Source organism: Euprymna scolopes, chromosome 18 (genome assembly GCF_053919585.1).
Source record: "Euprymna scolopes isolate OS-2025 chromosome 18, ASM5391958v1, whole genome shotgun sequence".
Taxonomy (NCBI): Eukaryota; Metazoa; Mollusca; class Cephalopoda; order Sepiida; family Sepiolidae; genus Euprymna; species Euprymna scolopes.
In genome coordinates, this window is record NC_136499.1 from 30,676,689 (window position 1) to 30,698,946 (window position 22,258).

A 22,258-nucleotide genomic window follows, 5' to 3' on the forward strand; every position below is an offset into this window, starting at 1 on the left:
TAATTATCGCCCTGTCGGTTGAGGCTGTAGAATTTGCCGACTGCACCTCTGCAGAGGGTAAAAGCCCCTCAATGAGGCCACCTATTATGCCGTGGGCGGCAGCCTGTGATGCCTGGGGACGGGATCCTGATGGTTGAGCAGCTGATGACCATAAAGCTGAAAGGTCATTAACTTCAATTTGACTCCTCCTCCATTATTTGATAAAGAGATTTTACCTTGAAATATATGAAACCCGAACGCATACATTAAATAATTGTGTAGAAGTTTTGACTAAACAAGTATGATACGAAAATATTTTTTTTTGTTAATTGCTTTTCCTTCTCCACACCGCCATATTTTATTTTATTTTTTTTGCATTGAAATAATATTCTATGAACTCTCTATATACATATTACACACCATGCTCAGAGAAAATTAATCCCTCACTGATGCTATTAGATCAGGTTGTCTGAGGGTATTAGCTCCCTCACCTAAAATGCACCAAACATTATTTTTTTCCTTTCCCTTTGCAAAACTAAATCATGTTCTGTAAAAGTCAAAAGCAATAATTTTCCCCAACAAAACAAACTAAATATGTAAATAATTATTTGAATAAGCAAAGAGGTTAAAGCATGAAACCTTTCTAAAATCACTGTATTCGATATTAAATAACGTAAAAAGGGTTGATATGCCGTAAAACAAAACTAAATTAGCTCGTTCCTCAAGCCTCTTACCTTTCAACTAGTGATCGTTTTATCTCATTAATCCTTATCCTCTGATGCGATTGGGCTTTGATATATGGTGACTCATCAATATGTGTATAATATACAGTAATAAATACTTGATAACGATACAAATAATCTTTAAGCAAATTGTAATACATTTTCTATCTTGATAGGTTTAAGTGAAGCAATTAATATATGAGACGAGAAATCAAAGTTAAATTAAAAAAAACAAAAAAAACACATCAACTTATCAGAGATCAATAAGAAAATGCCATGACCTTAAGTTTTTTTCTTTCGTTTTTATTGATCTGAGTAGTTAATGAAGTTTTTTTTTTTTTTAATTTAACTTTGATTTCTTACTTGATTATATATATATATATATATATATATATATATATATATATAATTAGAACCCCGGGATACGGCATTCAAAATTAGTAACAAAATATAGTACAGTATATAATACACATTGATAATATCAAATAACACCATAAGGTGGGGCAAATACCATAACCAGGGGCCGGAAAAACATCGTATTCCACATCGTAATCTGGGAAAAAAAATGTATCCTAGGGCCACCGTATCACGGGGTTCTACTGTATATATATTTAGATGAGTGACCATTTGGAAGTTGTTTTTTTTTTTATTCATGTTCACCCCTAACAAGGCATATCGGCACTATCTGGGACCATGCATGCTTAGGCAAGATTAACAAGATGTTGGTTTACATTACATTTAAACTTCTGCATATCAGTACAGTCAAGGAAGTAGGTAGCAGGAAAGGAATTCCAAAGTCTAGCTGTTCGAGGGAAGAGACTATTAGAGTGAAAAGCTATCTAGCATTTAGGGGCCTCACCAGTGAAGGGGTGTGGGTTTGTCGGGAATATGTATGTCGAAGGGGTACAAGTGCAACAAGTTCATCAGAGCACACCTTTATAAAGGTACATTCTTCGAAAATGTACGGATTTATTTTTTCCCTGTCCATAGATGAAGTAGAATAGGCTCTCTTATGTTTCCAGCCTTGACGTTAGAATCGAAGTGTCAGAAAAAATCTTTCACGACTGAGGTACTTAAAATGCCTCTTTTTAGCTAACTGAATATTTTCTACAAAAAAAAATAAAAAAACTGTCTTGTGTCTGACCACGGCCACCGAGAGTCTGACTTGGTCTTTATATGAAGGCATGGAAATTGGGATGCTAAGTGTTGGCAGCAGGAGAAGAGAACCTCTGAAATAGAATAGGTTCTTCTTCGCTTATCCCAAAGTTGCTTCAAGTTGTCTTCGATTTCTTTGTCACCGAATTCTTAACTATGCCAAGCCAAAAGATGTGTTTGAAGTTTGTGCAACCCTTTCGTTATTATAAACACCTCATCTATGAGACTTTTTCAGGGGGTATCCGTTGGTTCTCTAGCCAAAACTTTTAACAATCTATTGAGGCGTTGTTTTATTTATATGAATAATATGAACACTGGCGAAGCATAACTCCCCCTTACCCATCATTTTTGATGGACAGTGTACGTTAGTGTATAAATAGTAACAATGAAAAGGAAATTCAGTCTGAAAGGAAGCCATAAGAAAGAAAAAAAAAAAAACAACAAAAAACTAAAAATTGCCCAAATCTTCCAATTAAAGGGTTATCATATTTTTCAGCCATTTTAACTTTCGTCTAGACAGAGAATTTAAAGCCAAAAGAACGCGTTTCTATCTTTTTTTTTTTTTTTCTGGTTTTAATTGATTTTAATTCAGACATGTTTTTATCTTGAAATGTTGAAATCCAGCATCAGATTCAAATTAAAAAAAAAGAATAAAATAAACACATTAGAAAATCTATTAAAATTACAAACACATAAATAATAAATGATATGAAAAAAGTCTAAAAAAAGAATTCTCTCTCTCTCCCTCAATCCATCCACAGAAGCATCAAAAGTTAATTTATTTGTCCCTTGGTGCTGAGGGTGAGGCATTATGAAGATTTGCCAGTGGTTAAAAAGTAGAAAAAGGATGATTTTTTTTTTTTTTTTTTTTTAAGGTGTGGGTCAGATGAGTATATTTGTGTCCTTTTGCTTTTCATATCAATTTTAACTTGTGTATATTATTTTTGTTTGTTATATATTAGAAAGAGGAGTGTAAAAAGAGAATATGCCAGTGGGTGCAATAGAGCATGGGTCAATTTAGAATGTTGGTGGAGGGCAAAGAGGGTAGGGATAGGCAAGTAATACTAACAAAGAAGAGAGATGGGGGGGGCATGTGAGCAATGCAAAGAAGAGAAGAGGGGGAAAATAACAAACGAATAGGAAAATTATGATGTTGAAAAGTTATGAGAAAGAATGTACATATAGATATGTGTATAAGTGACGGCACGTCTGCATTTTAGCTTTCTTTGGTTTTCATTTTTGGAAGAGTTCCATTCAGGTAAGGGGGAGACAATCGCAAAATTTATGGAACTTTTGCGAAAGTTCTTGGTAAATCGTTGTATTAATACTAGACTACCCGTGACTCGTTGAGTCAGTATGTTACATTAGCAATCGAATTAATGTATGAGCGTGACACTTGTGATGCAAAGAAAATAGCTTTTTTGTGATATAACAAAAACATTTCGGTGAAAGTATATTAAAAAGAATATAGATTTCTCTGAGTCGTTCTGTTTATAATTGTTTATTTTTGAAAAAAAAAAAAAAAACTTACAGCCATTGAATTGTAAGTGGTTTGCCATACTTATAGGTAAATGGTCACTGAACAAATACCATAATACTTAAAGTTAAATTCAAGTTTTGATATATTTTTTTAAAATGAAATTGTTAGTTGAAAGTATAGAATAGTTAAAAAAAACAACACTCTCCCCATGTTAAGACTGGCTTTTTAAATAAAAAATGAAAATAAAATGTAACTTTTTTTTTCATTTATCTTAAACATTCATGACCCATTGAGTCAAATATTTAATTTATGTTAACTAGCGGGGGTTACCCGGCATTACCCGGGTGTTTGTAGGTGTGTGTGTTCTTAGGTAAATCGTTGGCTGAGTGTTTGTTTTAAAACAAAACGAAGCCTTGACGCGCAGTTGGAAAATAATAAAATGTGAAAAAAAGTGCGACTTGGCAGGTGCCCGTTTTTGACGAGTTAATGACGTCAACTTTGAGTGCGGGACAGTGTTTTATTTATCGCGAGTCTGTTCGCTTTTTTTTTTCTTTTTTTTCTTTTTTTTTTTATACGAAAAAGCTTAATGCACATGCGGCGATCGAAAATTGTTGAACATTTATATTTTGAAAGTCGGGCAAATTAAATAGACAGGTGACCCCGGTTGTTAACTCGTAGATATTATCATTTAGGCGCGATATAAAAAGTTTTAAGAAGTTGTAAGGCGACCGATCGCTTCTCGGAAAAAAAGCCTTTCTTGGACATACACAAAAAGCGAACATACATACACACATTTTCGCTTTTATATATATAGATAAAGATAATAAGGTCAATAAACTAATGCGGAAATGAACGATGTAAAAAAAAAAAAAAACAGCAGAAAGTATTAACAAATTATTTGGATAATTTAAGCGTGAAAAAAAAAAAAAACAATTGGGACGATCGTGACTATTTTATTTACGCTTTTATGGGTTTATGTTTATGTACTCAGGCGCAACCAGAAGTCGTAAACCGGACGTATGATTACAACATTCGTTACAAGGTCATTTGGGTTTTATAATTATATCGGTAGTAACATAACAGAAATCATTAATTACTGGAACATTTATTGAATTATTTTTTATTTTTATTTTTTTTTCTTTTTTAACTATTTTCTTTACGTCACAAATGTCACGCTCATACATGAATTCCATAGCTAATATAACGTACTGACCCAACGGGTCGTCTAGTAGTTAACTAAAGATCATCATCCCATGAGAAAACCGAAAAAAACTAATAGGGAATTAATTAAAATGAATGTTTAAAAGAATATGCAAATTAGCTAGATCTTTTACAGATGAATGCAATTCCACGACCCATGTATAAGAAAGTTGTATTTTCTTTTCAAATAAATGGAAAAAATGGTTTTTAATATGAATATCAATACACACACAAAAAAATTATAGGAGTATTGATGACGAGTGATCAGCCAACTTTATTCTCTGAAGAATTTTGTACACGAATGACTGTAAATCCTTTTTGAGTTTTCATGATGTCACTAAAACTTTTTTTATGGCAATGCTGATAACTCGAAAAACGTTGTCTATGACGTTCCATTAGTGGATTCAATGTTGAAAAGACTTTCTTCGAGCAATGATAGTCAAGAAATTTTGGTGGACTTTAAGAAGCTTGCCCGACCTCAGTATATTTTTTTTCGTCTTTTTTGTTAATTTTTTTCAATGGATTATTATCGAATGGACAGATTATCAAAAAAAGGTTAATATTTGAATATTTGTATGGGTGCTCAGTTTCTAATCTAATGTTCTAGTAAATTGATCACCCATTTTGGAACCACCCGACCATTTTATGTCCAACTTTTTACGAATTTAGCTTTTTGAAAGCAGTTTAGCTTTTTTTTTTTTTAAATTTTGCTTCTCCGGAAAACAAGGCTAAACTGCTTTAACAAAGCAAAAACAATCAGAATTGGGGGGAGGGGTTATGGTTGTAATCGGACTAGTAAGAATGCTAGGAATGTGAATAAGATTTTTTAATCTGAAGAATAAGTCGCATATGTTTTTAGAACTTTGGGAGTCTGATCATTTATCTTTAGACCCTATGAACCGAGTCTAAACCCTAGTAAAATTGTGGTAATTTAAGCACTAATAATCTCACAAAAAAAAGTATGCATCTATAATTTCCATCCAGCTATGGATAACGATAACAACTTTTGTTCAATATATTATTATATATTATTTATGATAGATATTGTGCTTTATATCTAATACCCCCAGAACCTTCTGAGTTGAAATGCAATAAAACAAACAAAATCATTATTTCCTTTAAAAACACTTGTAAATACATCAAGAAATTTCGCGACTATTTATTAATTTTTGTCTAATATCCATTGTTAAAATTTTACAAAAATCGAAAGTATTTGAATTTTCACAAAGGCTCTCCCTGTTGCTGCCACATTCTCATAAAACTAAACTAAATATAGTTTTCATTACCCATCTGTATGCTTTGCAGCTGTGTTCCAAAATTCCTAATGATCGGCTAATTAGTTTAGGAGTTAAGCCTATATATATACACATACGTAACTTTATATAAAGATACTGGCAGGTTACCCAGCATTGCCGGTCGTAAAATAGCATATGTTTTAATTAATTAATGCAGATTTCTTATTTATTATGAACAGAAATACCGTAGGTATTAAACTTAACGTTAAATTCCTATTAAAAAAAAAATAGATTAAAAAAAAAAAACTGAATGAAACTGAGGCATGTGCATGTAAGTATTGTTTTTTCTAGACAGTTCACTTCTTCTAAGCAAAAAAAAAAAAAAAGCTGAGATCAAAACCTAAAGACCGTGAGTCAATTACGATAACCATTAGGCCAGCTTGAGCCGACTTAAGTGTTTTCAAACCTACTTATTCTTAATATAAGAAATCTGTCATTTGAACGATTCGCACATGCGCATTCATGAAATAGTTGACAAATGGATAAAAATCCGATAACTCTCATGTTCAATTTTGACCCCTTAGCAGCCCTTTTTTTTCCGGATGAAAACCGATTAAAAAGTTTTCTACATGCTTAAATATCCTATATATTAAATTAGCCTGAGTGCCCGCCGTTGCCCGGGTATTTGGAGGTGTGCTGAGCAAAAAAAAAAAAAAAAAAAAAAAAAAAAAGTGGTAGTAGGCAGTCAGACAGGGTTGAACCACTACCACAAAGGAGGAAAAGAACGTGAAAAAAAAAAAAAAAACGTTACGTCTTTGCCATTGCACCCATCACCAAACGAGAAGTGGTGTAGGTTTAAATTAAGGCTAGTCAATCGAAAAGAGATGACTTTCGAAAATATCGGCGAAAAAAAGCGACTCCTCCCTGTAGAAAAGTGCCCAGTTAAGGGTAAAGGAATTAATGTTCTTAACCAATTTTTCGATATTTGTCATCCGAAGGGTCGAGCTTCAAAATGATACTGATCTGGTGAAAATCCGTCCCCTCTATCGAAAGTTTTAGTCAGACATATATACATACATTTAAATAGACAGATGAGATTTATATGATAGATTTCAAGTTTGTAGATAAAAAGTTCGTTGAGTATATAGGTTGTCCTCACACACACATTCTCACCTTTATAGATATATAGATAGACTGGTATATGCACAAATACATTTATTAGCACAAGTTTGTTTTTTATGGGCAAGGAAGAATGCAAGTCGTTTTATTTTATGAGCACTTTTTGTTTACACAGAAAAAAAAAAACGAATAAGAAATTGTAGCTTTTGTCCAAATACTTTTAAGATGTTTTAAACACTTTCTGCCATGTCATCAGGCTGGTAGATTTTGTTCTTGTATCAATGTTATTTAAACGAAATTGTTGTCGTTGCTCAGTCAGTGATGCATTAAAATTGATGTCACACAATTGTTCAAGATTATTTTCTTCTCGACAGGTCATGCAGAAATTTTTCAGCTCAACTCACACTTCAGAGAAATCTCGTTTTTGAAACGTTTCGTGCTGGTGTCAATTACATGCGCTTGCTAGTCAAGTAAAATTAGGTTGAGTCAGGGTGGACTGACAACTGAATCACCACTGATGTGTGTGTGAGCAGAAAAAAAAAAAATCAACCAAAGTGCTCGATCATAATAAACAAGAGCAGAATATGCATTTTTATTTACATAGTATATATTCTTAAGTGTTCAATTTGCCTGGATGCGCTGGATATTTTTTTAATAAAAAACCAGGTATGTGAAACCTGGATCCCCTTTTTTATTTTTATTTATTTATTTATTTATTATTTTTTATACTTTTCTGTTATTGGAGATAAGGCATCCTACCATATGCGAGACATTCACCCACTATCTCAGACATTCCAACCGAGAGATCTTAAGATTTTAACTATCTCTTTAAGTGTAACTGTTAGTATCTATCTTGCACTTGGTTTACCAGGTATATTCGCCAGGTATTTTTTTTTTTCAAATTCTTTTTCATGAGTCTGGTTGCTTTTATAATTACTGGACTGATGGAGATCTTTCAAAGATTTTAGTTTCTTTTCATGTCGTACTAACTTTTATTAAGGCTGCTTCCTTCTCTTTCTTGATCCATATGACTGTCAATGTTAATAGCTCCATTTTCTAAGTACTTAGCACTGAAATGGGTGCTTAAGTGTATGGTTAGATACAGGATATAGTGAATACATTTTCTCTTTCACACCAAAGCATTGAAAAGAATTTATGTGCAATTTAACAGAGTTGTCTCTCTTAAAAAAATATGAATCTATGTATCAATTAAACTCTAGTGGCATCTGTGTGTGCGTGTGTATGTATGTATGTATGTATGTATGTATGTATGTATGTATGTATGTATGCGTATATGCTTTTCTCACCTCCACAATAGTTAACACATTATTAAGCGATTGGTGATTATTTAAAAATTCATATTTTAACAAATAGCTTGATTACGGAATTAAAGTCACTAAATTTAATTTTTGTTTTCAAGAACAAATCAATCATTTTATTCTTTTACTCCTGGCCATTTTTTTTTTTCTGATCCTTCAGATTTATTTCTAAATTTTAGTTATCTTTAGTATCGGAGAAATAAATTATCTTAAACGATTATAATTGTGAAATTGGTCAAAAGCAATTTATTTTCGTTTACCTACTCATTTGTGTAAAAAAAAAAAAAAAAAAGTTTAAGTTACAAGTTTTTAAAGTTACTGTAAATATCAGATCTAAGCAAAGTAGCCATCTTTATGTTATGGACATTTCTTCCTCTGACTAAACAAAAATGACTACTTTGCTCAGAACTGATATTTATGGTAACTTAAAGGGCTTATAATTGGTATTACATTGTTTTGGTACTTATGCAAAATACGGATCCTGCTGAAATAACAACGTTATTGTTAAGAAACCTGTTCTGAACATGTGGATTGGGAGAGGGGCGTTTTTTTTTTTTTTTTTTTTTTTTTTTACTATTCTATACTTCATACTTTCGCTTAATTTAAGAAATAAAAGAGGCTGTAAAAATGTAATTTAACTTGAAAAACCTATGTAAAAAGTAAAAAAAGAACTGTCCATATTCTAAGTATCCATTTTTTTATGCATATAGGTTACAAATGGGTAAAGTAAAAAAAACAACAAAAAAAAATAGTTTTGAATTAATTTCCCAAATATATTTCATTTAAAACTAGCCTGGGTGCTAGGTATTGCTCGGGTGTTTAGAGGTGTGGGTTGACCGAAAAAATAAAATAAATAAAATAAAAGTAGTATCAGGCAGGCTCGAACCCATACTGCGAAGGAGGAAAAGAATATGAAAAAAAAACGTGATGTCTTTGCTATTGTGTCCATTGCTAAACCGTACGTGGCGCAGGTTTAAATTAAGGCTAGTCAATCGAAAAGAGAGGATGAATTTCGAAAATCTCTGCAAAAAAGCGACACCCACCTCTGTAGAAAAGTGTCCAGTTGAGGGTGAAGGAATCAATGTTATTAGCCAATTTTTCGGTATTTGTCGTCTGAAGGGTCGAGCTTCAAAACGATACCGATATTGTGAAAATCTGTCGCCTCTGTGGAAAGTTAAGGCAAACATACATACATACGTACATACATTTAAACAGACAGGTGAGATTAATATTATAGATAATGTCACCAATAATAGTGATAACCATGTTTTGTTTTTTGTTTTGTTTTGTAATTTGCGACAATTCGTATTGATTAAACCTTTTGTAAAAAATGGTTTGTAATCTGAATGGAATTCATAGTGAATGAAATCAAGAAAGACCAACCATGCTCGAATCTACACTTTGTTCTATAGAAAAGATTACAATGTTTCAGTCAATAATTTCCGAGTTTCTTCAGGCGGTGTTTTGTAAGTCAGTCAGTATGCGAAGCATTTTACTTATTTGCTCCATACTCCTGTTCAAATGCACGGAGAGACAGTGACGACCAAGTCGGTCTGAAAGAAAAACCCGCTTTTGAATTGCTGTTATTATCACCGTTTTACTTTGCTAGTGGTGGTCGTTACTTCAGTTCTATTCTTAAAATTCCGAACTGCTGAAAAGTAAAGATCCCCCCTCTCTCTCTCTCTCTCTCTCTCTCTCTCTCTCTCTGACACGGGACTATTTATTCTTTAGTGAATTTATAATTATTTATAACTAATTTACTAAGCTAGATTAGTATAGCCAAATACTACTATAAGAGCAGAAAGAATGTATTGGGCCTGTGACCATTCTTATAACAGGCCAGGTCATGATGATGTAAGTGGGGTCTTTTACTATAGGCAATGTGAATGATAAAAAAAAAAAGATTGATATAGAAATTAAAAACAGGAATAATTTCCCTGTGAGATTAGTTTGATTTTTTTAATGTACTTTGTATATTTATATAACTATAAAACTTTGTGGATCTCACGCTCTTGCTTGCTTGAATCTTGTGTTCTACGATCGGGCGACACCATCTTTTTAAAAAAGGGATGGCAAGTGAATTATGTGTGTATGGAAATGGTTCAGAGGCTAAGGAATGAGAGTGGAGAGTTGTATGTTTTGTTTTCGATTCTAGCTGATAGCACCCAAGTTATATATATATATATATATATATATATATATATATATATATATATATATAGCTACTTAATATACGAAACTATAGATTTATGCGTAAACTTGAAGTATTTACTTCAAAAGTGCTCAATACGTAGGTAGAGCTAGTTAGTAAGTTATAAAATGTATATGGCGATTAAGCTACACTGAATATTCCGCGTTTCATCCACTCTAGGACTCTTCACGCTTATGATAAGATGAGAAGATAAGCCTGAAGAGTCCTAGAGTGGATGAAACGCGGAATATTCAGTGTAGCTTAATCGCCATATACATTTTATAACTTACTATATATATATTTAGTTAGTTAGTTTTTATAGTTTATTTTTTTTAGTCTTTATCTATTTTTTTAGTTATGTTTTAAATAAAAAAAAGGGGTTTAGTATAAATATCAATACAGAAAAAAGCAAAACAAATTTATAGGAGTGTGTGTGTGTATATATATATATATATATATATATATATATACACACACATAAGGGCATTTGTGCTTAATTCTGGTCATGATTAGAATCTTTTCAGAATTAAGTTTTCAGTGAGCAATAACATTGAAGTATAAACAGTTAAAAAGCTCTCTGCTGGCTAAAAAACTTGCCTCCAGTCAGACTTCAAACATTTGATCTTTCCATCTCCTACAGAGATGGCCATGATTGAGTCATATTTACAAATAGATTGGACCTATCTACTTTGAAAATCAAGATTGTAACACTAGCTAATACATTTTTTTTTAATGAGTTATCATTTATCATGGCCGACAGCCACCTGAGGATAAGCATTAAGATGGATAAATTTTCAGCTGAAATGATGAATATTGTGAGAGGATTGAAACTGATGAATGAAATGAACACACTGTGACGATTTATGGCCAGTATTTGTTGAAATTGATTTTGAATGGGCTCATGTTGTAGTTGGTAAGCTAGCAGTTCTGTAGTAACATGTTCCACAAATGGAAAGTTTTGGGAAATTTTTCCTAATGCTTGGTGCAATCAGAAAGAAATGAAAGTTTTTCTTTAGTTTGTAAGATCTTATTTTATCATGTGTATCTTGCAAATAGGAACCAAAGGTTGAAACTTCAAAGAGTACCTTTCTATGGAAATAAGTATCGAGTACAGAGAGACTAGCAGCATCTGTTCTGTGAAAAAGATGCTGAAGAGAAGAGAGGTGATCATCGATCACTAGATTTCGAAATCGATTTTGTTCTTTGTTAAAGCAAGAAAAAGTGATTTGAGTGCCTCCTCCCGAGATGTAGCAGCAAATACTAAAGCTACAGTGACATAAAAAGATTGAATTGCTCCAAATTGTCGTGTAAAGCGGATCCATTATCATTTTAGTATAATCTCCATACACTGAGTTTTTTTTTTTCAAAAGCTTCCCGCCTGTAGAACACATTACCACAAGATTGCTTCCTTTCAGATTCCAACACAGTCGTCTTCAAATCCAGTATCAACAAATACTTGTCAAAAACTATTGCGTAGATTTCCATTAATCATTGTTAGTACTTCTATAGTGTTCATCTTTCAGCTGACAAATCACTTCATCTCATCAACTCTTATCCTTGAATGGCTCTTGATCTTGACGAGAGAAAAAAAAATTGATAGCAAGATATTAAATCCAGCTCCTTTCTCAGTTTTGCTTTTGATATTTTTAGGCAGAAATTATTTTTTAGTTCCACCAGTTTTAAAGTAACTTCTCTATATAAAACTCAAAGCCTGTATGTGTGTTTGTTTGATCCTTATAGAAAAAAAAAGTTAGAGAAGTTGTAAAAGTGTATTCGTACGTATAATTTATCAGAAGACATTAGAAGTGTTCCTGAATCTATAAGTACACTAATAAGGCGGCTCTAAGGGCATAGCCTCCTTTAAAATTTTAGATATATCTTATTTTTGTGAAATTTATATCATAATGTCTAAAATTATCAAGAGAAGACAATGGAAGTGGTCCTGAATCTTTATGTGCCTCCACCTCTAATTGACCTAAGGAGACAGAACCCCCTTAAAAATACTTACATTTGATTTTAAAGAAATTCCAACAATATTTATAAGACGCTAATTCAGAATTTTGCAACATTTTATCTTCTGACTATATTAGGCATCAAAACGATACGAGGCCATCAACAATAACAAAGAGAAAGTAATATGGTGTAATAGGCATAGTGAAAAGTACATTATTTTGTTCACTCCCAAGCAACGTCGGGTCTGCCTGTTATTTATTTGACTCCCTACGAGGAAAAAATTAGACAAAGTTTTTAACAGAAAAAAAGGGACATTCTAGATTGGATAAAAAATAGTCTTGTTCTAATTAAAATTCAATTTGTGTAATGTGCATACATTAAGCCCTCTAAAATGTATGCTTGAGTTGATTTTTTTTTGTCTGTACTATGCAGTTTTTTCTTTTTACCATTTTTTTTGTTTGTTTTTCTTTTCCTTTTTTCTTTTTTTCTCTTTTTCTTTTTTTTCTTTTTCCTTTTTCCTTTTTTCTCTTTTTCTTTTTTTCCTTTTTTCTTTTTTCCTTTTTTCTCTTTTTCTTTTTTTCCTTTTTTCTTTTTCTTTCTTTTTTCCTTTTATCTTTTTCTTTTTTCCTTTTTTCTCTTTTTCTTTTTTTCCTTTTTTCTTTTTCCTTTTTTCTCTTTTTCCTTTTTTTCTTTTTTCCTTTTCTTTCTTTTTTCCTTTTATCTTTTTCTTTTTTCCTTTTTTCTCTTTTCTTTTTCTTTCTTTCTATTTTATTTATTTTATCTTTTAACAGAAGGTGAGCCTGTTTAGGTTATTTCTGTGCAAACCAACAGCTAATAAAATAATAATAAAATTAAAAGAAAAAACTTGTAGGAAATGTTGTCTAACTGTAGTTACTTGCTAATGAAGTCGTGATTATTAATTAAAAATAATATTCAAGTTGACATTTTACTCAATTTGATTGCAAACAAATGCTATGCTCGTATTTTACCAGCTCGGTTAGGAGATTAAAAAGTGGACCTTGGGTTTATCTTTCGGCAGCCTCGTAACTTGCTTTCCTTATTTTGTTGTTTAGTCCTCATATTCCACGAGTGATGTTTCTGACAAAAATGACAAGAACTGCTGTTTTCTTGGTCAGAATCTATTACACTAATTGTTAGCAAGTTTTTCACCTTGAAGTAGTATTTTTTAAGCTCCTTACATCAACTAGCTTCATGTATTATCTGGAGCGATTTCCATTTGAAAAAAAATGAATGTTCAATTTCAAATTCCAAAACCTTACAGACTTATTACAAACATCTGAAGAAAATTAAATAGTACAGTAAGCTAAATGTATTTTTGTCTGTAGAATGGTTTAACTTTTGTAGGCGACATGAGCACACACAAAGCGTTGCCGTCATAAGTAATTATATAATTTTATTTCAGCATAAGTTTAACATAGAACTGCAATAATGCCTGCTAGACACTATCCTCAAGTGTCTAACGTCTCTCTATACAGTAGTTCGTCAGGACAAACTGGTATGAGGATACTTCCGCCTACAAGTAAACTCTGACTAAATATTCAAAATCACATAGTATTCACGACACAAATCAGATATCCTTTGTATGACTAACTCACACCGGCGGAATGGTGCACATTCTCCAAGTGATAACACGAAGCTGGATTTTCCACTAGACTAGATGAATTCTCATCCTTGAATCCAGTAAGACCAAGAGACCACAAGAAATATAACATATTTTAATAGTGGATTGGGGAGAGGAAAATTATGTTCTCAACTTCTTTACTGTTTGTGAGGTAAAAGAGAACTTTAATGGAATATACGAATATCTATGTTTCTTATAAAGAGGTCAAGTGTTAGCCCCACCCCCGCCTTGATTTCTGAGAACTTTTAAGTAAAATGAAACAAACAAAAACAAAAAAACTCACAAAGGATGCAACTAAGTTTTTTTTTTGTTTGTTTTTTGTTTTTTTGTTTTTTAAACACAAAATGATTTTTATTCAAGTTCTATGTGCTCTCCAAAAAGATCAATGCACTTGGATAATCATTGATTCAATGGCATCTGTTAATTCCTTTAATTATTTTTTTTAATTACTAATAATAAATAGTTAAATCATTAGCAAACTGAATCAAAAAAAAAAAAAAAAAATTGCTAAAATTTATAATTAAAATATCTTGCTCTTCACTATCAGATATGACACACTATGTGTTTCCTTGGAAATTAACATATTTGTTGTTTGAAGAGGGATTTTGCATAAACAGCTAGAAGATACTGGATGAAAACTACCAGTCTCAAAATGAGTGGACGCTATCAAACTAGAAAAATAAATATGAAAACATTTAAAGCCATTAAAAAAATATATTTTTTTCTTGTGGCCAAAGAAAATATACTGAAATAAATATTTTATATAGTGGAAAGCTGTACTAGTACCAATATTACAAGAAAATTAATGTTCGTTTAATAATTTTAATTTGATAATTGTTTTTAGGGTAGGGAGAAAAGTTTTTGCGGTGTGGGGGTATAGCGTTTCCGAGAAAACTTTCTTTTTCTTTTTTTCTTTTTTTCTTTTTTTCTTTCTTTCTTTCTTTCTTTTTTCTTTCTTTTTTTTTTCTTTTTTTCTTTCGTTTTTTCTTTCTATTTTTTTTTTTCTCATTTTGAAACATTTTGCAGATTTTCTGTGAGTGTTAGCTCAGACGAATTTCACAATATATGCAATTCACAATTGAAAATTGTCGCCTGCTGTCTCGCAATCTGATTGGCTAAGTGCTAAGTCATCTTCTGGCCATTTACATAAACAGCGGGAAGATGCAGACAAAAAGTCTGTCTTAGACATGAGTGGCAAGCTGTTAAGTACCGATATGTGTAACTCCTGAACAAAAGAAAAGTAACTTTAAATAAAGAGAAAAACTGCCTTCTGTTGATTTCATTTGATGATGGATTCATTCGTCTTGGGTTTTGAAGGTAGCTTTGAAACCTTATTCTTGAAAATAAAAATGGGAAATATAGTAATTGTTTCCATAAAAACAAGGCTAACAACATTATATATATATATATATATATATATATATATACAATACATAAAAAAAACGGGTCCCAACTCTAATTAGGCCCCGTTTCTTAGTGTTTTATGCCGAATGAAATGAAACTTTGGTCATAACTAGTTTATTATATTCAAAACATCACATCAAAACACGAGGGTCTTTGGCCTTTTTTTCTCCGTTCTACAGCATATGTTCTAGATGACCTCCATTTAGCTTTTTTTTTGGGGGGGGGGGAGGGGGGATCACCCTATATATATATATATATATATATATATATATATATATATTACTTTCAAAGAACACCGAACGTAGTGCTATTTCGGTGTTCTTTAAAAGTATTATAAAATTATGTACTCATAAAAATCTTATATATATAATGAAAATGTGCAAGGACACTTCTCAACTTATATACTCAACAAATTTTTGATATACAGACTGTAAATTAGGTATATAGAGTATTCAGACATGTGGAAAAATTTTTAATCGATTTTCATCCAGAAAAAAGGGCTGCTAGGTGGTCAAAAGTGAAAAATTTGTGGGGGTGATCGGATTTTTATCTGTTTTCAACAGTTTCAAGATTGCACATGCGTGGTCGTGGTGGTGAAACATTACAGCTTCCTTATGTTAAGTATAAGTTGGTTTGAAAACACTTTAAATATTATGCTAAACTGGTCTAATGGTTATCTTGCTTGACTCACTGTCTTTAGGTTTTGGTTTCGATCTCGGCTTTAGTTTTTTTTTTTTTTTTTTACTTAGAAAAAGTGAACTGTTTTAAAAAAACAAAAAAACTATTTGCATGCACATGTCTCAGTTTCTTTCCGTTTTTTTTTTCTTAATTTTTTTAAAGGAATTTAACGTTACATTTAATGCTTACAGTATTCCTTTTTATAATAAATAAGAATTCTGCATTAATTAAAATATAATATTTGTATTTTACAACCGGACAACACCGGGTAGCCTGCTTGTGTGTGTGTCTCCACATAAAATGTTAAGGTGGTATAGTATTTTATGCATTGATTTTCAGAGCTAGGTAATAAGTAATGAAAATAAATTTATGACAATTACATTACACACGGACTTCCACGTTTCATCTCAAAGGTTTTTTTTGTTCTCTCTCACTGCAAGAACTTGACGTCAGAGTCGGAAAATTTGGATTGAGAAGTAAGCACCCTCTGAGGAGGAGCACCATGCGAAAAGTGCCTGGGCAGCTCCATCAGCATCCCCTGGCAAGGGCGCCTCAGGTGATTAGCAATAACCTAAACCCCCTTCTCAAAGAGAGAAGGCTAGGTCTGGGAGGGTGAACCTCCTAGAACTGCACAGAACTAAATTCCCACCGCGAAATCAACATGGACCACATCATTACAAGAATGCTCTAATCTCTGTTGATTTTGGTGTCTGATTCCAGTAGAGAATCTTCAGATGGAGATGCTTTTGTGTAGCGTAATTACTTACATAATATATGTGGGATGGTATGACATCACTATATATATATATATATATATATATATATGCTGGACATTTTAGCCTGTTAAAAACGGAGAGAAGTTATGTAGCCTGTTAATTGAGAATGAATGCTTTGTGCTAAACTAGCCTGGGTGCCCGGCACTTCCCGGGTGTTTGGGGTGTGTGTTGGGCACACACAAAAAACAAAGTCGTAGTAGGCAGGCAGGCTCGAACCTGTACCGTAAAGAAGGAAAAGAACCTGAAAAAAAAGTGACGTCTTTGTTGTTGCGCCCATTGCCAAAACTGAAGTGACGAAAGTTTAAATTAAAGCTATTCAATCGAAAAGAGGGGATGATTTTCGAAAATATCGGCGAAAAAAGTGACTCCCCCCTCCTTGTAGAAAACTGCCCAGTTGAGGGTAAAGGAATTAATGTTTTTCGCCAATTTTTCAATATTTGTCAAGCTTCAAAACGATACCGATCTCATGCAAATCTGTCGCCTCTGTCGAAAGTTTTAGGCAGACATACATATATTTAAACAGACAAGTGAGATTTATATTATAGATTGACTGTTGAATATGGCTAAATTTATGCTCATTTTTGCATTAAATACTAATTTTTATTCATCCTTAATTGTGTATTAAACGAATATCATACTACTTAGTTTACTGCACCTTATCACAACAAAGATCCATATAAAATTTCAGCTAGGGCGGTCCAGTAGTTTGAGGAAAAGTTGGATGGACAAGCAGACACACACACACGCATATATACAGACAGACAAAGTGTAATATAATATACTAGCTGGCAGCCCAGCGTTGCCTGGTCGTACGATACACTTAAACATGATGTTTTAATTTATGCAGATTGCGTATGTGTTATTATAGAATCAATCCTCTCTTGATTATTATATATTAGGAGGAATAATTTGCCTGGTGGACTAATTCGCAAAAAATAAAATAAAATAAATAAAGACATAAAAAATAATAATGATAATGTCGTTCATCAAATTCTGTCTGTGTTTGTTTACAATATCATGTCAGCTGATATTTGGGCTTGACGATAAATGCTCTGGAAAAGTCACTTCTGATTAACGTTTAGTTTTAAAATATGCAAACAAAGAAATGATTTGCGGCTATTTTAAATAGTACCTCTTCTATCGTAAATTGCACTCGTTAATAAAGAAAAATTAAAATAAAATGGTGAGGAACCCCCGGTCTTGAATGGGGGATCATTTGATCTGTAGTTGAATGCTTTACCACTCAGCTATATCCCCAGATGATGATTTTTTTTTTTTAAGAAGAAATGATTAACTGAGATTTTATTATTTTCCTTGGCCGGTATAACGTAAAATATTCCCCAATAAAAATTATTTTTTATCTATAAAAGAGAAAGACTATTTTTTAAGATCAGATTTTTTCGATTTTCATCAGATGAATTTCTGTACAAAACATATCTAAGAACACTGCCAGACATATAAATTACCTTTGTGTGAAAGTTGTAAAAGTTATGCTCAGCCGTTTCAGAACATACAAGGAAGTAACTCTCACACACAAAGTAACTTTTATATAAGAGTGAAGATACACACACACACGCACACATAAAATTCACGATTGAAAATCGAGAACAAATATCGTCTGCGCCCTGTGAAATGAAAATGCTGAACCCTTTCATAATGGCAAATTATTCATTGCAACTTTCTATTTCGTCTGCTTACTTGATGTACAAAAGTAAAAACAAAATGAAAATTATATTTTTAATTAAAAGAAAAAAATGGACAACCTTAAAAAAAAAAAAAAAAAAAAAAATAGACTTTGTCCATGATTGTTAGTTGAACTACCATTAAATTCATGGAAAATAAATTATTTACAGATGTTTTTTCTAATTTTCTTAATGTGTCTGGCTATATTTATTTTTTTTTTTTTTCTTCGACCATCGGTTATTTTTTATTTTTTTTTTTTATTAGTGTCAGTCAAGCATTAAGAAATTAAATATAAAAAACTGCTATCAATTTAAGATAAAGTTTTATGTACATATAATCTTTCTTTTTCTTTTTTCTATTCATGCGTATTTGTTAATTCGATATTGTATACAAACCCACGCCTTTTTTTTATTTTATTATTTTGTTTTCTTTGTTGCTGACATCTTAGCTGTCTTTCTCAATCTTTAATATTGTTACATAAGTTGCCCACTAGGTGGAGCTGTGCCATCTGGTTCAGCTTAGGCCACCCATGGTGTAACAGTTGCTCTGAAAAGGACCTTGCAATAACACATAAAATCCATCTGCTGTATGTGTAACATATATATATAATATATATATGTGTGTGGACAACTAAAGCGTACCATTACCGTGACTGTATACCGATGCTGTGTGTGTTTGTGTCTGTGTGTAAGAAGAGAGCATGAAAGGTGCAACAGCAAAAAATTGGGTGGGAGTATAGAATTTGGTCAAATCCTATGGACTGGATGTAGTAAGTACTTTTGGTGCTGCCCTCTATGAATCATTCTACAAACAAAAGGGGAAAAAATTATGTCATCAAAGGAAATGATGGAAATTAAATGTTAGAGTAAGTATTTTTTTTTTTTTTTTTTCATGCTCTATTTCTCTGAACTTCGCACATACTGGTTGGAACGATAAAAGTGTCGCCCTAAAGAAAACAACACTACTGCTTTATTTTAAAACTTATTGAAAAAAGGTAACTTGATTATGTAGTAGAGCTGACATCTATTCAATGTAGCTGCCTTCAGCCTAAATCACCACCTTCATACATGTCCGGAACTGGAAGCATACCTTTTCCACAAGTGCCGGCCGGAGCTCAGCGAATACTCAGGTTGGCTTCGGTGTTGTGGGAGGTCATGTTGGTAATGTTCTCAACATAACAAAGTAGTCCAGCGGGTTCAGGTCGAGAAGAGGTAGTGGCAGTGAGAGAAGGGTATCAAGTTGTAGCACTCCTTCTGAAGCCAAGCCTGGGTCTTTTTGGACTTGTGGGCCAGTGCCGAGTCTTGCTGCCGCAGCCAGGGTCTGCCAGCGACTACCTGATTGCACCAGGGGATCACTATGCTCTTTAGCACATCCAGGTACACTTTGGTGTTAACTTTCAAGACGGTTTCGAAGACGTGAGGTAGCATGTGGCCCTCATTTAAAACCATACCAAAAACCATAACCATGACCGGAAACTTTGTTTTCATCACCCTGGGCACGTCCCTGTTAGCTGTGGCAATCCAGCTATGCATTTTGAGGGTGCTGGCAATGGTCCTGTTCTCAGAACTTGGATTAGTAGAGAGCATGAGTTGTACAGTGGTGCATTTCTGATTCGCTTGTAAAACATTGCGTCAATTTCAGACATGATAGAAGGCTCTTCACTTTTGGGATTTGTACACAACTGACCAATAAAAAAAAAATTGTTTTCATCAAACTGAAATGGAATCATGTCATCTTTTCTAGGATGACAATTTTATCATTCCGCTCTGTACACACTTGTTATTGAAAGTTAATAATGTAATATAAGTTAACACCTAGTCTATATTTTCCACCTACCTTAAACTGACATCAATACTATGCTGTATATTAACCCTATTATAACAGAATAAAATTATGAATGGACCAGTGAGACATAAGTACTCTTAAATGTTTGATCTTTAAACTTGCCATTTACAGCATGGCCACTTTTGATCTAAAAAAAGTTTGTTTACATACAAATATGTGTGTATATATTAATCATTCGTAGACACTGTTTAGCTGTATCACTGTTCTTCAAAGCAAAAATCGAAAAGTAGAAAGCGGACGTTGGACTTACTTTAAGCAGCCTCTTAACTCTCATTTCCCTTATTTTGTCCTTTAGTTCTCGCATGCCATGAGTGATCTTTCTGATAAATGAAGTTTTTCTGGGTCAGAATCTCTAACATTTATCGTTGGCTAGTTTTTGATCCTGAAGCAGTAATTTTTTTTTTTACCTCCTTACATCAAGTCAAGTGGCTTGAGGCGATTTCTATTAAAGAAATAAATGACAATAAGCACTTCTGTCCATTTGGTCGTCAGTCACTCATTGTGAGCAAGCAAAGTTTCAATGTCTATATACACACAGTCAGTTGCCAAGAGTGCTCCATTTGTTTCATGAAGAGCTTTGCAGGTTTGCTGATGACAATGACCATAATGTTCAACCCCTCCTCGGGACCTTTGTCTATTCAGGATCTGCTGTCTTGATTTGGCTCTGTTCCAGTTCTGAAAAGTTTATTTATTTATTTAATATGTTATATATTATTAGAGACATGTCGGGAATCCAAGAAACTTCTGTTCTCAGTCCTCCATTCCATATTACTATTATTTTTTTGTCATTCTTAGTATGTGGAATTAATCTCAAGTAGCCATTTAGAATTCATAGTTTTCCGCTATGGGAAAACTAGATTCTTTGATTGGTGAAACCATTGCTATGGTCAGTTACAATCTTGCCATCATCTATTTTCACAAGTACGTACTCTTTAGCCATGGCATCGCTATTTGCACTGTCATTTAGTAAGAATTTAGATGAATCTGATTCTCTTGGCAAATTGGATTATTGTCTTTTGTTAAGGATGATCACAATTTAAATTCCGAGCTGTTCTACCACCAGCAAGAAAAACGGCTGCAATACTTGATGAGAAGGCAACATATATATGACTCACAGTTAACAAATATTAAAAACTGACCTTGTGCCTGACTTGGTTTCATGAGGAGGTAAGTAAATAGAAAGAACCTGTTATATACAGCATGTCCATAAAGTTCGTGTGCACTTTAAAATTTTATTTGTATTTGAAAAAAATCTGTAAAAAGGATTATAAAGTAGAAAAATAAGTATTTTTGAAAGTTTTTCTCCACATTTAAGTTTTCGCGTGTCCTCCATCATTCGCAATACAAAGGGTAACGCGATTTTGCAGATCACAGAAAACATTTTCCAACTTATTTATACAGTTTTGTCTGATATTATATTGCTTATTTAAGCTTTTAAATCTTCTAATAAACCAGGTTTGGTTGCATACACAATTGTTTTTCACGTGTCTCCATTATAAAAAAGCATATCCTTAATCATAGGAGATAGTTTACTTTTTCCGCCATGTCAAATTAATTCTGAATTTTTTTTTTTTTTTTTTTTGCTTATTTTACTTATCTAGAAATTACTGCAAATTTTGTGGTGAAGAATTGAATAACTATACTTAAAAGTAGTTATGTGAAACTTAATATCATGTTTTCAGATTATTTCTATAGCAAATACAATGAAACATATATTTCTTAACGTGGACACGAACTTTTCGGAGAAAAGAGGCTTGCCTTTTTTCTATTGTTCTTGGCCTTCGGGCCGGGATTAAAGTGTAGTATCTGTTCTGCAGATGCTGCACTTAAGGTAATTTGTACCAGTCAATGGAGGGGAAACCCTCTATACTGGGACA

General features: G+C 32.7%; 1 protein-coding gene across 4 annotated transcripts in view; it reads left to right on the top strand.

The window, feature by feature from the left end:
- LOC145297558 (uncharacterized) overlaps positions 1 to 22,258 on the top strand; it is a 653,359-nt gene that overhangs the window by 155,273 nt on the left and 475,828 nt on the right. The window contains exon 1 of one of the 4 annotated variants that reach the window (XM_080143563.1): positions 19,283 to 19,401. The exons of the other annotated variants lie outside the window; for them this stretch is intronic. The gene's annotated coding sequence lies outside the window, so the exon portion shown is untranslated. Of the gene's footprint in view, positions 1 to 19,282; positions 19,402 to 22,258 lie in introns of those variants that run through there. 4 annotated transcript variants of the gene reach the window in all.